The 16,559-nt window shown below is 39.2% G+C and overlaps 2 non-coding genes across 2 annotated transcripts; both read left to right on the forward strand.

The window, feature by feature from the left end:
- Positions 1 to 1,041: 1,041 nt before the first annotated feature.
- LOC115213564 lies at positions 1,042 to 1,145 on the forward strand. The gene has a single exon (XR_003881817.1). It is a non-coding gene; the product is annotated as a U6 spliceosomal RNA (small nuclear RNA).
- A 612-nt stretch (positions 1,146 to 1,757) lies between these two features.
- Positions 1,758 to 1,861, forward strand: LOC115213565. The gene has a single exon (XR_003881818.1). It is a non-coding gene; the product is annotated as a U6 spliceosomal RNA (small nuclear RNA).
- Positions 1,862 to 16,559: the final 14,698 nt, after the last annotated feature.

Genomic DNA, 16,559 nt, shown 5'->3' on the forward strand with positions numbered 1-16,559 from the left:
GTGGTCTCTTTTGCTGAACCACTAAGTTACGGGGATGTAAACACACCAGCATCAGTTGTCAAGCGATGGTGGTGGGGATAAACACAGACATACAAACACATACATATGTATATGTATATATATATATATATATATATATATATATACAGTATACCCTTACTTATTTGCGGTTCAGCATTTGTAGTCCCGGTTGTTTGCAGAATCGTAAATATTGACTGATTTTTTATGGCTTTTTCTGTGGCAATATATACATTTTCACACTTTTTAAGACTAAATTATTAATTACAATATACTGTTTTTGCCAGCTTACTGGACGCCCCTTCACAGTTGAAGCTCCCTCTGATTAGAATAGTGACGCATCACATTGCTTGATTGTTTTAGATACCAGTGCCCTATATCTTGTATCTCGCATTCCTGCTTTCAGTCAAAGCTTGTTTATTTCAACAGGATAATTTTTAAGGTTGTGAGCCAATATAGCCTCATTAAAATTAAGTTACTGGCTGGTCCCCCCGCTCTCTCTCTCTCATTATTATACTACAGGTTACTGTATCTCGAGGTAATACAAAGTAAATTCTTCAAAACCATGATTATTTTTAATCTCTGTAATCTCTACAGCCAGATACCATTCCTTTGGCCAACTTTCATGTTTTCTAGCAAAGTAGTATTTCCCTCATGGCTAGATATGTTTTTACATTGGAAATGGCATTCTTGTCTGATGGCAAGGGTCATTTACAACTATTGTACAATATCAAGACAAAGATACACACACTTACACACACACACATACATACATACACACACACACACATTTATTGATTTATTGATGAGAGAAAAGAGTAATATATATATGTATATGTATATATATATATATGTATATACATACATATATTTGTATATATATATATACATGTATGTATGTATGTATGTATGTATGTGGTGCTATTAAGTTAGACATGGCCTGGGCCAATAATGGCCGAAACCTATCAAAGTATCAAAGTATCAAAGTATATATATATATATATATATATATATATATATATATACTGCTTCGGCAGTACATATACTAAAATTGGAACGATACAGAAAGATTAGCATGGCCCCTGTGCAAGGATGACATGCAAATTCGTGAAGCGTTCCATATTTATTAAATGGCGATGCCCCAGCATGGCCACAGCTCGTGAGCTGAAACTAGATAGAATAAAATAAAAATAAAAATATATACAAATAGGCGCAGGAGTGGCTGTGTGGTAAGTAGCTTGCTAACCAACCACATGGTTCTGGGTTCGGTCCCACTGCGCGGCATCTTGGGCAAGTGTCTTCTGCTATAGCCCTGGGCCGACCAATGCCTTGTGAGTGGATTTGGTAGATGGAAACTGAAAGAAGCTCGTCGTATATATGTATATATATATGTATGTGTGTGTGTGTTTGTGTGTCTGTGTTTGTCCCCCTAGCATTGCTTGACAACCGATGCTGGTGTGTTTACGTCCCCGTCACTTAGCGGTTCGGCAAAAGACACCGATAGAATAAGTACTGGGCTTACAAAAGAATAAGTCCCGGGGTCGAGTTGCTCGACTAAAGGCGGTGCTCCAGCATGGCCGCAGTCAAATGACTGAAACAAGTAAAAGAGTAAAGAGTAAAGAGTATACATATATATACATATATATACATACATATATATATATACATATATATATATATATATATACACATACACACACGCACCCATGCACATACATACATATATATATATATATATATACTGCTTCGGCAGTACATATACTAAAATTGGAACGATACAGAAAGATTAGCATGGCCCCTGTGCAAGGATGACATGCAAATTCGTGAAGCGTTCCATATTTATTAAATGGCGATGCCCCAGCATGGCCACAGCTCGTGAGCTGAAACTAGATAGAATAAAATAAAAATAAAAATATATACAAATAGGCGCAGGAGTGGCTGTGTGGTAAGTAGCTTGCTAACCAACCACATGGTTCTGGGTTCGGTCCCACTGCGCGGCATCTTGGGCAAGTGTCTTCTGCTATAGCCCTGGGCCGACCAATGCCTTGTGAGTGGATTTGGTAGATGGAAACTGAAAGAAGCTCGTCGTATATATGTATATATATATGTATGTGTGTGTGTGTTTGTGTGTCTGTGTTTGTCCCCCTAGCATTGCTTGACAACCGATGCTGGTGTGTTTACGTCCCCGTCACTTAGCGGTTCGGCAAAAGACACCGATAGAATAAGTACTGGGCTTACAAAAGAATAAGTCCCGGGGTCGAGTTGCTCGACTAAAGGCGGTGCTCCAGCATGGCCGCAGTCAAATGACTGAAACAAGTAAAAGAGTAAAGAGTAAAGAGTATACATATATATACATATATATACATACATATATATATATACATATATATATATACACATACACACACGCACCCATGCACATACATACATATATATATATATATACAAGGTGCCACACAGTGGGACTGAACCCAGAGCCATGTGGCTTGGAAGTAAGCTTCTTACCACACAACCACTCCTTTCTTTGTTTTTAAATTTGCACTGAGGTTTTGATGTATTTCATTTGGAAGTGTAGTATGAGTATGCTTATATGGCTGTATGTTTTATTGTGTGTATGTGTGTGTATTTGAGTGGGAAGGAAGGAGTAGTGGTCATAGTGTGTTTGTTTGTGTGTGTGTGTGTGCAGGTGCCTCTGTAAGTTAATATAGTTAATGATGTGTGTGGGTGAATGTGAGTTTGTCTGTATGTGTGAGTGTCTATCTGTTTGGAATGTAGTAGGGCTGGAAGGGGTGGCTAATAGGATAATGATGGAAATGAGTAATTAATTGAAAAGAGATCCATTAAAATGCATACATGCTGATAGCTGCACCTGTTTTATAGCCCACATAAGTGCTGTTGTGTACTTGTATTTTATGTGTTTCCTGTACATATAAGAATTCCTAGCCAATTATTTTAAACGTGCGCACACATACACACACTTCTGTATATTCTTTTATTCTTTTACTTGTTTCAGTCATTTGACTGTGGCTGTGCTGGAGCATCACTTGAAAGGGTTTTAGTAAAAGAAATTGGCCCCAGGACTTATTCATTGTAAGCCGAGTACTTATTCTATCACTTGTCTTTGCCAAACTGTGAAGTTACTGGGACATAAACACACCAACATTAGTTGTCAAGTGATGGCAGGAGGGGACAAACAGACACAGACACACACACACACACAGACACACACACGCACACACATACACACATATATACATACATATACCTATATACATACGATGAGCTTTTTCCAGTTTCTGTTTACCAGATCCACTCACAAGGCTTTGGATGGCCTGAGACACTTGCCCAAGGTGCCATGCAGTGAGACTGAACCTGGACCTATGTGTTTTGGAAGTAAGCTTCTTACCACACAGCTCTGACTGTACCCATATATGAATTGTGTCCATGCCTGAGTGTTCATTACTTACTTTGGCTCTTCACTCTCTATGCGGCATAGACCATCAATGACCTTTCTCTGTTGTTCTTCACTCTGGGTTATCTTTTCTGCTTCCTCTCCCAGATCTTGTTGATTTTGAATTATCATCAAGGCTTCTGTAACAGAAGTTTTCTAGGTAGGGGTGTTGGTCTGATGCAAACCATTTTTTATCTCTGGGAAGAGCTGGTCCGTATGTCTGGTTTCTATCCTTTGACCTGTCTGGCATGGGATGTCCTACTAGGAGCTTGTTCTCCATTGGCATACAATGTACCAAAAAGTTCTCAGACTAGTTATGTTTAATAAAAAATATCTTATTTACTAAAGTTTTAACATCATCTTCTTTGGAATAGTCACCTGATGCAGCAATACACTGGTCCTGGCATTCCTGCCACTTTTGGAATCCAGCGTGGAAGTTGTTTTCTGTAAATGAGCTGAGAACCTTCTGTAATTCACTCTTGATCTCAAAAAAGGTGTTAAAACAGTGACTTTTGAGCTGCATTTTCATCTTGGGAAAGAGATAGAAGTCTGTTGGTGCTAAATTGGGTGAATAGGGTGGGTGCAGAAGTGATACCATGTCGTTTTTAGCGAGAAACTCATGAGTTTCAGTGACAGGGTGCATTGTCATTATGAAGATCCAATTTTTCATGCTCCATAGATCCAGTTGCTTTTGTTGAATGTCCCCACTCAAATGCTTCAAAACATTGCAGTAGAACTCTTGTTTGATGGTCTGGCTCTGGAGGATGAATTCTCAATGCACAATATAAGTGTAGGAGTGGCTGTGTGGTAAGTAGCTTGCTTACCAACCACATGATTCCGGGTTCAGTCCCACTGCGTGGCACCTTGGGCAAGTGTCTTCTACTATAGCCTTGGGCCGACCAAAGCCTTTTGAGTGGATTTGGTAGATGGAAACTGAAAGAAGTCCGTCGTATATATTTATATATATATATATATGTGTGTGTGTGTGTGTTTGTCACCCCAACATCGCTTGATAACCAATGCTGGTGTGTTTGCATCCCCGTAACTTAGCTGTTTGGCAAAAGAGACCAATAAAATAATTACTAAGCTTACAAAGAATAAGTCCTGGGGTTGATTTGCTCGACTAAAGGTGGTGCTCCAGCATACTGCAGTCAAATGACTGAAACAAGTAAAAGAGTAGAAAAGTAAATACTACATTTTTGGGGGTGACACCTGTGGCAGTTCTTCCAGGTTATTTACTGCCTTCCAGGGACACTCTTCTGCTTTTCAAGCAACTGTGCCACTCAAAACATTGTGTACAACCCATTGCCACATCACTGTAAGCTTATTGAAGCATGTTCAAAGTCTCTGTAGCAGACTTCGCAAGTTTATTGCAAAATTTCATGTTGGCTCTTTGTTCCTGTCCAAGACAAAATCACAGACTACAGCATACACGTGATCACAAAAACACAAATTTCACAACTTGCAAACTAAACACAGTGATGTCACTTAGCACACTGGATTATGAAGGTCATTGCTGGCTGTCACTGCACGTGCAGCTGTGTGCTATCATCTCTTGGTGCACTACAGAACTAGTCCAGGAAATTTTTGATACCACTTTGTAAATATCTCTGCCACTGAGGCACACAAACCATCATACCACAACAAAGACTGGACACTGTAGTGGTTGATTATATATTATTATACAAATATGGGTACTTATAAGTTTTCTTGCATATTTGCATGTATATGTGTCTACATGTATGTATCATCTACTTTCTCATATATACACTTGTGTATATATGCATGTATGTATATATTTGTGCATAAATTTATCTCTAGGCACACTTATTTCTTCATGAAGTTATTCAAGTTCCCATTTATTTGTGTCTATTGTTTTGTTTTCATTTGAACCTCAAAACTAGAATTTAAATGTCAGAATTCATGAGGGATGGACAAGGTCTTTTTTATGCTTGCATGTCTTTGATGAGAAAAAAACGAGACAAGATTTTGGCAGCTAGAAGCACTTCATGTTGTCAACCTTTACCTGTTTTTCAAATAAAGGATTTTTATTCCAGGGTAATTCAGAAGCATAAACCTTGTGGATGATTTGTTGATAAGAAATGTCAACAAACATCACCAGTTGTATTGCACCCAAGAACGGTAACATCACTGTCAAGAGCCATAGGTCAGTTTAGTATTGGAAAAATTCACACACATACATGCGCATGCACACACACACACATTAGGCTTCTTTCAATGTTAGTCTACCAAATTTCCTCACAAGGTATTGGTTGGCCCAGAGTTATGGTAGAAGACACTTCTCTCCTTCATTACACACACATTTATATTTCCACACTTATTTAAAATCCCTTTACTGAGTCTTTTTCGTGTTTTTCTCCACTCACATCGAACCATTATATATTGTTCATTTCATACAAACCCAGGCATTTGAACCTTAGGTTTAAGATTCCAAGAGGCGAGCTACCATTAGCTGATATTATAAACAATATCCATCCATCCTATCTATCTGTTTGTCTGTCTGTCTATCAAGCTAGCTAGCTACACACACACACACACATTTCGAGTTTAATTATAATTATTTACTCGATTCCATTATCCAATTAGCTATCCTTAATAACTTCCACTATATTCCACACAGCCACTCAAATACATGCATGCACATGCACACATTCACTCACCCACAATTAGCTATACAAACATATAGATACATACACACACACGTATGATGAATAATAAACAAATATATCACAAATCCTCTGCCTCACCCCCACTATCACTCGGACACATATTCAGATCTCCATACCTGTTCAAAATTTCCCCCTTCATTATCTCCTGTAACCCTCATTTTCATTTGCTATGTTTTCATACCATCTAATTTTCTCTCCCTCTAGATTTTGTATTTTATGTCCCATATATTTTCTCTGGTTTTAAGATTCAGTAACAAGCTGCTATTAATAGCAAAGAAATGTATTTCAACCTTGGATTCAAATTCAATTAATTACTTGTTTCCATTATTCCATTAGCCACAGCTTCTAACCCCATCATTAATTCCAGGCACACATTTATCTACATAAACATAATTAACTATACTAACTTATAGACACATCCGTATATGTGTGTGTGTGTGTGTGTGTGTGTGTGTGTGTGTGTGTAGTATGAGTGTGTGCTAATGAAGTTCATAAGATAATCATTTATTTCTTTGTCATCTCATTTTCTTTTATATATATATATATATTATATATATATATATATTATATATATATATATATATACGCATACACATATACAGACATGACAGAAGTAAATAGACACCCTTATACTCATTTATTTAAATCTGAAATTATACATTCAAATTATTTATTAATTGTTATAGTGTGGATTTTTAATATTTAGTAGACATGCCCTTTGCATTTTTCAATGCAAGGACCCTATTAGGCATGTTACTGATCAGATGACGAATATTCTCTTACAGAATTCCTTGCCAAGTTTTGTGCAGTAATCTCAAAAGATCTGGCTTTGAAGATGTTTTCTTGTTCTTTTTATGAAGTTTCCTATCCATTATGCCCCAGAGGTATTTAATAGGTTCATATCTGGTGACTGGCTTGACCATAGAAGCTTTTTAGTGCCATTCTCATTCAACAAATTTTGGGTCATTTTAGCCATGACAAGCAGCCCCATCTTCCATAAATAAAAAGTCTTCTTTAATCATTTCACCACTAGAGAAGATTGGAAGGAGTCCTTTCTGCAATATGGACACATATTTATCTGAGTTTATGTTTCCCTCACACTCCACCAGCTCTGATCAACCATTGCTCCAAATTGCTCCTCAGATCATCACAGAATAACTGCCATGTTTCATTGTTGGTTGCAATCTTTTCACATCACGTTCTTGATCACTGAATCTTCAGGCCAACACTCGACCACTGTCAGGAAATACAGCAAATCTGTATTCATCAGAGAATATAACAGTGTCCCAAAATATTAGTGGTCTCTCCATCATCTCACTGGCCAAAACTTTACTCAACTTGATGTTGGCTGGTTGAAGAAGTGGCTTTCGTCTTGCTGCCCTGCCATAATAACCAAGTTTGTGGAGATACCTGACAGCTGTTTTGGGACTGACATCAACTTGCTCTACTATGTCAGAGGTCTTGCAATGAGGATTGTTTTCTACACTTCTCTTATCAAAGAGAAGGGTCCTGTCAGAGGGCCCTGGTCAATCTGGGTGAGGTGATGTGGACTCCTTCCCCTCTCTGGTGAATTGCACAATCACTCTATTGACTGTAGAAAGTGGGATCCCAAGGTTTTCTGTGATTTTATGCTATGTCCACCTTCAGAATGACCCACAATACAGCCTCTTTGAAATTCAGACAGTTCCAAGGCTTCTTTTGTATGTGGCATGATTAAACATATAGAACCTGAAACATAAAAAAATATAAACCTTTACAAGTTATAATAAACAAACTGATGTTTTATGGGATGTCTATTTACTTCTGTTATGTGTGTGTGTATGTGAATCATCATACTTGACTTCTGTCATTCCATCTCCTTCACTCACCCATATATGTTCATACACAAACAGTCCTTCTCCAATAACACACTTCATTTCAAATCAAAATGCAACATAAAACAACTAAAAATAAATGAATACATAGCAACTCTCACCTACCACTATATGATGTAGTTGGGTAGCCATGTATCTTCTCTACAGCAAAGCAACTCAGCTGTTTTCTGTCATGCATTTTAATACCACAACACTTGACCTTCAACCACCTCCCACCTCATAACACCTCTACTTCCTATTTAGTCATGGGGCCTTTTTCCTTCTTCCTTCAACTGTACTTTCTTGCTTTACAAATTACCTGACCTCACTAGTGCTGGTTGCATGAAAAAGCTCCCTGTACACTGAGTAATGTGGTTGGCCCAAGAAAGGGCATTCAGCCATAGAAGCCATACCATAGCTGACACTGCAGCTCAATGCAGCCCAGCAACTCTCCCGACTCTGTCAAACTGTCCGACTCATGCTAGTATGGAAATTGAACATTAAATGATGATGATGATGATAAAAGAAATAGATAACCAGGAAAACTGATGAAATGGATCATGTTTCATCAGGACAATGTACCAATACACAGGTTTCAATGGTTGCTGTGCGTGATTGTGGCTTTGAACTGGTTGATCACCCTCCCTATTCTCCTGATTTGGCCCCATCTGACTATCTTCTGCTCCTCAACATGAAAAAAACACCAGTATCATAGTGATGATGATATCATATCTACTGTTGATGACTTTTTTAACCAACAGGATGAAAGCTTCTTCACCCATGAAATCCAAGCACTGCAACACCAATGGAAGAAGTGTGTGGGCCACAATGGGTACTATTTTGAAAAATAAACTTAATTTGGTCACATTCCATGAGAGTATCTTCATCAGCCTGATTTGAGTTTAAAACATTGTTGAATGGAAAAATACTTACATTCAATTCACAATGGAACATTGCAAGGAAAAACTTCCATTTTTTGATATTTCAAAAAAAAAAAAAGTCAATAAGCAAATTGAAACCAACATCTATTATAAATCCACAGACTCAGAGTAATACCTACTATTTAACTCATGCCACCAAAAACATGTTAAACTCATAACACCTCTACTTCCTATTTAGTCATGGGGGCCTTTTCCTTCTTCCTTCAACTGTACTTTCTTGCCTTACAAATTACCTGACCTCACTAGTGCTGATTGCATGTAAAAGCTCCCCGTACACTGTGTAATGTGGTTGGCCCAAGAAAGGGCATTCAGCCATAGAAACCATACCATAGCTGACATTGCAGCTGAATGCAGCCCAGGATTTTCACAATAGTGTCTAATAAAAATACCTGGGGGACTATGACTTTATGAACTTAAAACCATATTAGCTGAGAGATGAGGGGATAAAATGTATGAAGACAAGTGATATCCAGACAATAATGGAAATAAAAAAATAATACACCCAATTTAAACATACAACCCTATATTTCTATCCACAATCCTAGAAACAATGAATGTTTTCCATGTTGAGGAACAGATGATTGTCTGATGGGGCCAAATCAGGAGAATAGGGAGGGTGATCCACCAGTTCAAAGCCACAGTCATGCACAGCAGCCATTGAAAGCAAGGACTTGTGTGCTGGAGCATTGTCCTCATGAAACAAGATCCCTTTCATCAGTTTTCCTGGGTGTTTGGTCTTGATAGCCTTTCATGACTGCCTCAGCAAATTGGCATAGTACCCTCCATTGATGGTGCGGGTCTTTTGAAGATACTAAATAAACACAATGCCTTTTGGATTCTAATAAACAAAGGCCATCAGCTTCCCTGTAGGTGAGGAGGGGCATTTCCATTGTATGGATTGTCTCTGGCTGAAAGTGATGAAGCCGACACTCATCCTGGTTTAGGGAATGTTCAAAGATGTGCTTTTGATCAGGTGTCAAAAGACATGGCACTCACCAAGCAAAAACCTTCACCATACCAAGTTCATTGTGTAGAATATTCTCAATTCTCTCATGGGATATGCATAGAGAAGACTAGGTTTCAATTAAAAATTTGTTATATAGGAATCATTTTCTAGCACGGACAGTACTAAGTCTTTGTAGCATTCTGTGTCCATCAGTACTACAGCACTTCCTTTATTGGTTTTTCCATTCAGTTGTTCTGTGGTTTGAGTAAATACTTTGTGTAATGTATTATAGAAGAAATAAGGCAGCGAGCTGGCAGAAACGCTAGCACGCCGGGTGAAATACTTAGTGATATTTCGTCTGCCACTACGTTCTGAGTTCAAATTCCGCCGAGGTCGACTTTGCCTTTCATCCTTTCGGGGTCGATTAAATAAGTACCAGTTATGCACCGGGGTCAATATAATCGACTTAATCCGTTCACCTGTCCTTGTTTGTCCTCTCTGTGTTTAGCCTCTTGTGGGTAGTAAAGAAATAGGTATTATAGAAGAAATTAAAAATGTGGTCACAAAAGTCATTGAATGTTTTATTCCTACCCTTTTGCAAGGAAGATAATTGCTTTTGTTTTTAACAAGTGAATTATTATTGTTATTATAATTAAGTAATGCTTCTATAAATCACAATTTCCTGCAAAATTCCATATCATCTTTGATTTCAGTCTGATTAGATCTGTGTGGGGTTGGGGTAGATTTTAGTCTCTTTGCTAGTATGTTGATTGTTTTTGTTGTTATTGAAAAAGTTTTCTTCGATATGTTTATTACTTGGGGTTTTTCTTGTATGTTTGTTCTAACGTGTACTCCTGTTTCTGTGGTCTGAGTCTAAAAAATGTTCATTCTAATTACATTGAAGTGGATTGTCAGTGTTACTAATTATATTTGAATTGTTAGAAGACTGGCGTTACTGTCTGAGCATATTAGGTGTATTTACATGTTTCAAGTTCCTTTGCTGAGGGCTAAATATATTCTCTTGGATTTTCCTTATTTCTGGAGGAAAATTGATATTTCTAACTCTGGGGTGATTCCTTCTATCTCTCTAGCATTAATTTATGTTCCTGTAGTTGTAGAGTTGCTAAAAGATATCCTCTTAATGAGAATTATTTAAGGGAAATTATAGTTTACACAACATAGGCGTCATACCTTCAAAAGTAGATTCATAAAGATTTATTCACTAATTCTAAATTGGTACATTTGACATTGTTGGCCAATCACATTTGGTGTTTGAATTCAAGAGGTATTGACTCCAAACTTGAGTATTAGAAGTGTTACACTAACAAAAAACAGTTACTGGTGCGAATGTTGACTTTGTATGGATCTATTCAAATATTACTAAAAGATGATAATCTTTTAAATAAAATAAATGAAATCCTAATTAATTACTATCATAAGATAATCAAAACTTTCAAGTTTAACATAATAATAAGTAAGCAGAATAATTAGGAAACCAAAATTAATATTTGATGGTATTTTAATGCAAATCTGAAAACTATCCATCAAACACTCACCATATCTACTATTTTTTCATACTACTCAGTCTTTATTTTGCATTGAACGCTTTTAGTAAACCCAATTTTCCAGTATGTCCTTAATATACATTAAAATTGGGTTGTGGCTTAGCCTGTTCTCCACAACTAAGCCATTGCCTGCATCACTTAAAATTTTCATAAAAATATATTTTCCATCACTAATCTGGTCAAAAAGAGCGAGATAAGTTCAGGAAAGTGAAGAGATGAGCAGATGTCCACTTGTGATTTTTGGTTGACTTTTGTCAAATCACAGGGAACTCATTTTCTGAGTTTGGGCACCTTTCCAAGCTGTTGAAGATGGTGGTGAACAATTGAATGGCTTGAATTGAGCTTGCTTGCTAATTCTTCAACTGACAAAAAAGGATCATCATAAAATTCAAGAGGGTGTCCTATCGCTTAAGCTGAAATCAGTATTTTTGAAAAAGGACTCATTATATTGAATGCTATTGATAATATGGAGTAGAAACAGGGGGTGCTGCAGTTCCGCAGTGCCTATATATGAGCCGCCACTGGGTGAATCTCTCTTTAGAAACTTAGAATTTTGGGCAGTAGAAATTAAACTTTCTTCATTAGCTAGAAAAATGGCTTATAGCCAATTATATATTGTTAGTAAAGATACAGATTTTAAACATTTGTGCAACTAGACAGTTACGAATTGAATGTACTATGTATAATATAATTTTGAATCAGGAGCTTGAATAACAAACTCACTTTAAAATTATGTATACAAGAGATAAATACTTTACTGCTCAGCTGTTATATGAAATGTATTATAATTTTTACTTTTACATCGAATTTTAACCCTTTTTTAATCAAACTTAATGGATAAACTAAGATATTTAAAAATTCTTCTCATTTGATCTAGTCTGCTTGTTAGCAGACTAGATCCTCTTAATCTTATTTCTTATATTGAATTTTTGGATCCTAAACCTAATTTGGTACAAACTTGAGAGAAAAGTAACAGAAATGATGCTTATGAAGATGATGACAGCTATTTAAAGGAAAATATTAGGAAAACATCTCAAAATACTCGTTTTCCTTTGCAAAAAGCTCAGACCATGATTACAAGGGAAATATAACCTACTGAAGATCATCATGGGTTTTTTTGTAGAAAAGTTTTGAAACATGTAAATAATTCAATCATTTCTCTTTAGGAATCAAAGAATTTAAATAATAATAATGCATAAAGTATCTAATTAAAATATAATAGCATTCATTTGTTTAAATACTAACTTATACTGAAAAATTTTGGATAGAAAATTTTAAGATGTTAATAGTGAAGATTCCTTTAGAGACTAGAGACATGGCAGTACTTATTCCTAATCTCTTAATATTACCAAATTCAAATATTAAAGTAGGAAGATTATTCAGTAGCCTGTAAGTTGTCAAAATAAAATAAGGAAATACAACTTAAAAGCTTTTTGAGCTGTTTTTTCTAAAACGATATAAGTACTGAGAAAATTGTGGTTTTCTTAAAGCAATACTAAATAAAATTCGCAAAGTGGACAGATATCTAACTCACAAACAAAATACCAGTACTGGATATCCTAAAGGATTTAATTGCTTAGACTATTGCTGATCCAAATATAGAAGTAAAGGCTTAGCAACATTTCTTTTTTAAAAAAAGTAATTTTTCTCATATTTAGCGTCTTTTAGCATTTTTTGTAGAAGTGAGTTCATTTGACAATACAGCAGGTTGTGATTTGAGAAAATTGTGGCTGCTGTTATCTTTGACGTTTTCTGAAGTTGAAAGACAATGTTATTCTTCGTACAATTTGCATACAATCCTTATAAGTTACCCTACTATTTAGCAAGAACAACTGCTACGTTCCATAGCATATCTGTGAGAAGAAACTAGTGTAACGAGAAAGGATCTATCATCGAAGCACTGGCAGGGTGTCGAGATCCTTTCTAGTCACATACAAAAATTCTTGTAGAAAACAAACAGACGAAACTCAGGTTAAAGGTGAACAGACAACTTGGTTTATTGATTCATGGTTGTACGTTGTCTGATGGGGGAATAGACAGCCTCTGATATACTGCTGGTGTTGGTCGTTGAGGTTGGTTGAAGTTGGTTGAAGTTGGTGTGTGGCTGTCAGAGCCAGGAAAACCGTGACCGATCGCAGTGCTGTCTTGAGCCGAAGAGAGCGATTTGAGGTTCGCGGGCTCGAGAGATGTTTTCCCGCACATGCGCATGGGGAAGACTTCCGGTGGCCACCCGGAAGTAGTCCCATTCTGCGCATGCGCGCCGAACCCTACACTGTAGCATCACTACAGGGCTCCCCTCCGAGTGCGAAGTACGGCAACCAGAATATTGTGGTGGTGCTGCAGAAAACAGAAGGCTTGCCGATCCCCCAGAAGACTTGGTACATACTATTATACAATAAGAAACATTTTAAAGTTAAATGTAAATTGTTTTTGAAAGTTTCTTGGGCCAATGCACTGTTCTGCCCGATTTTGTAACATACGGTGTGCTCGGGGCACCCGTTGACGGCGAGGGTGGTGTTGTAGGAGCCGGTGAAGGTGTTTGTGCAGGTGAAGGCGTTTGTGCAGGTGAAGGCGTTTGTGCAGGTGAAGGCGTTTGTGCAGGTGAAAGTGTTGTTAAAGGTGCATAGGTGGGTGTGTCAAGGTTGTCATCAAAAGATGAAGACGTCTCAAAATGTGCCTTTTTTAAACGGTCCACGGAAACGGTCTCCGAACGACCATTTATCTCAATCGTGAAAACCTTTGGTGTGCGAGAAAGCACACGAAAAGGTCCTTTATAGGGAGAAACAAGTGGGCCCTTCACAGAATCGTCCCGAACAAAAACATGCGACCAGGTGTTCATATCCGGTGGAAGATGGGACGGTGGAGATTGCTTTCTGGGAAGCATGGGCGGAAGGTTTGAAAAATATTCCCGCAGTCTGGTGACATAGGTCGCCGGATCATGGGGCGGGGAAGTGTCTGGCACCAACATCGTACCGGGCAATGCCAGTGTGGTACCATACAGCAGCTCTGCAGCAGAAAACCCCAGGTCTGCCTTGACAGCAGTCCGACAGCCGAGAAGCACAATGGGCAGAAATTCGATCCAGGACTGTGGGTCCGAAGAGGCACGAAGAGCGGCCTTGAGCTGTCTATGGAACCGCTCAACCAATCCATTAGACGCTGGATGGTAGCTTGTGGTGTGGATATGGTGCATACCCAAAATTCGCGACAATTCGCGAAATAGCGAGGCCTCAAACTGTCGTCCACGATCAGTTGTCAATCGGGACGGGACTCCGAAGCGAGAAATCCAGTTTGAAACGAAAGCTCGCGCAACAGTCTCAGCAGAAATGTCTGCTATCGGAATGGCTTCTGGCCAGCGGGAGAAACGATCGACACAAGTTAATAGATAAGAGAACCCGCGACTCACAGGCCATGGTCCAACCAGATCGATGTGGACATGGCGAAAACGGGCCTCCGTGGGGGGAATTGTCCAAGCGGGGCACGAACGTGCCGTTGAATCTTGGATCGTTGACACTTGGAGCAGGTGCGTGTCCAACAAGTAATTGTGCGACGCATATTCGGCCAGAAAAACCGAGCAGTGATTAGTTTGAGGGTGGCAGCGATGCCAGGATGTGATAAGGAGTGCAGTGCTTCAAACACTGAGCGTTGATGGGTCTCAGGCACCAGTGGCCTGGGAGATCCAGTTGAAGTGTCACAAAGAATGGTGCCTTCGGCTGACGGAAGCGGAAGGTAGGAAAACTGGCAACAGGAGAACTTGGGAGAAGTTAAATCTAACGACGCCAAAGGTGGCTGCTCCTGCGATATGGCAGCTAAGTCGATAGCAGCAGGAGACGAAAGGGCGCAAACTGGAAGGCGAGAGAGAGCGTCAGCAGGAACGTTCTCTTTTCCAGGTATGTGTCGAATGTTGCTAGTAAATTGAGAGATAAAATCCAGGTGCCGAAAAGCACGGGGTGAGAGTTTGTCCGTTTTTGAAAACAGGGCAAACGTAAGGGGCTTGTGATCCGTATAGATCACAAAATCTCGCCCTTCAAGTTGATGCTGGAAATGACGAACCGATAGATAGATCGCTAGGAGCTCACGATCAAAGGTGCTGTATCGTCGTTCAGCTGGTTGCAGTTGACGGGAAAAGAAGGCTAGAGGTCGAACATGGTCATCCACTGTGTGTTGTAACACAGCGCCAATCGCAGTGTCCGATGCGTCCACAGTCAAAAAGAGAGAAGCACCAGGAACTGGATGTGCAAGCAAAGAAACAGAAGCCAGCTCCTTCTTAATGGACTCAAAGGCTGTCACTGCCTCAACAGAGAGGGTGACTTGACTGTCCTTTCTAGGAGAGTCCTTTAACAGCCTGGTGAGAGGTAGCAGCTTATCTGCACAACCGGGAATGAAGCGTCGGTAGAAATTGACCATCCCTAGATAATGCCTGAGCTGGCGCAAGGAAGTGGGGGGTGCGATGCGTTGAATGGCATCGACTTTTGACGAGAGGGGGCTGATTCCAGTCGAATCAATATGATGCCCTAGAAAATCTAGGGAAGAGCGTCCGAAAACACACTTGTCGGGGTTTATGCGTATGCTATACGCGCGAAGACGCTGGAAGAGTTGAGAAAGGTGCCGGAGATGATTTTCTCGTGTGTCGCTCGCAATGAGTATGTCCTCGACATAGGCAAACACAAAATCAAGACCGCGGACAACCTCATCAATGAAACGCTGGAAGGTGCTAGTAGCATTCCGCAAACCGAAACTCATGTACAAAAACTCAAAACACCCAAACGGGGTAGTGATTGCAGTTTTTGGAACGTCGGCTGGGTTGACCGGTATTTGGTGGTAAGCGCGTATCAGATCGACCTTCGAAAAAATGGTACAACCATGGAGATTTGCTGTAAAGTCCCGGAGATTTCTAATCGGATAGCGATCGGCTATTGTGACGGCATTGAGGCGTCGATAGTCTCCAACCGGGCGAAAATCAGACTCGCCCTTTCGCGCCAAATGAAGGGGAGATGCCCATGGGCTGGTGGAGGGGCGTATAATGCCAAGTTGAAGCATGTGCTCAAACTCGGCTCTGGCCGTTTTAAGTCGGTCTGGCGCTAGGCGCCGGGGGCGT

Source organism: Octopus sinensis, linkage group LG6 (genome assembly GCF_006345805.1).
Source record: "Octopus sinensis linkage group LG6, ASM634580v1, whole genome shotgun sequence".
NCBI classification, from domain to species: domain Eukaryota; kingdom Metazoa; phylum Mollusca; class Cephalopoda; order Octopoda; family Octopodidae; genus Octopus; species Octopus sinensis.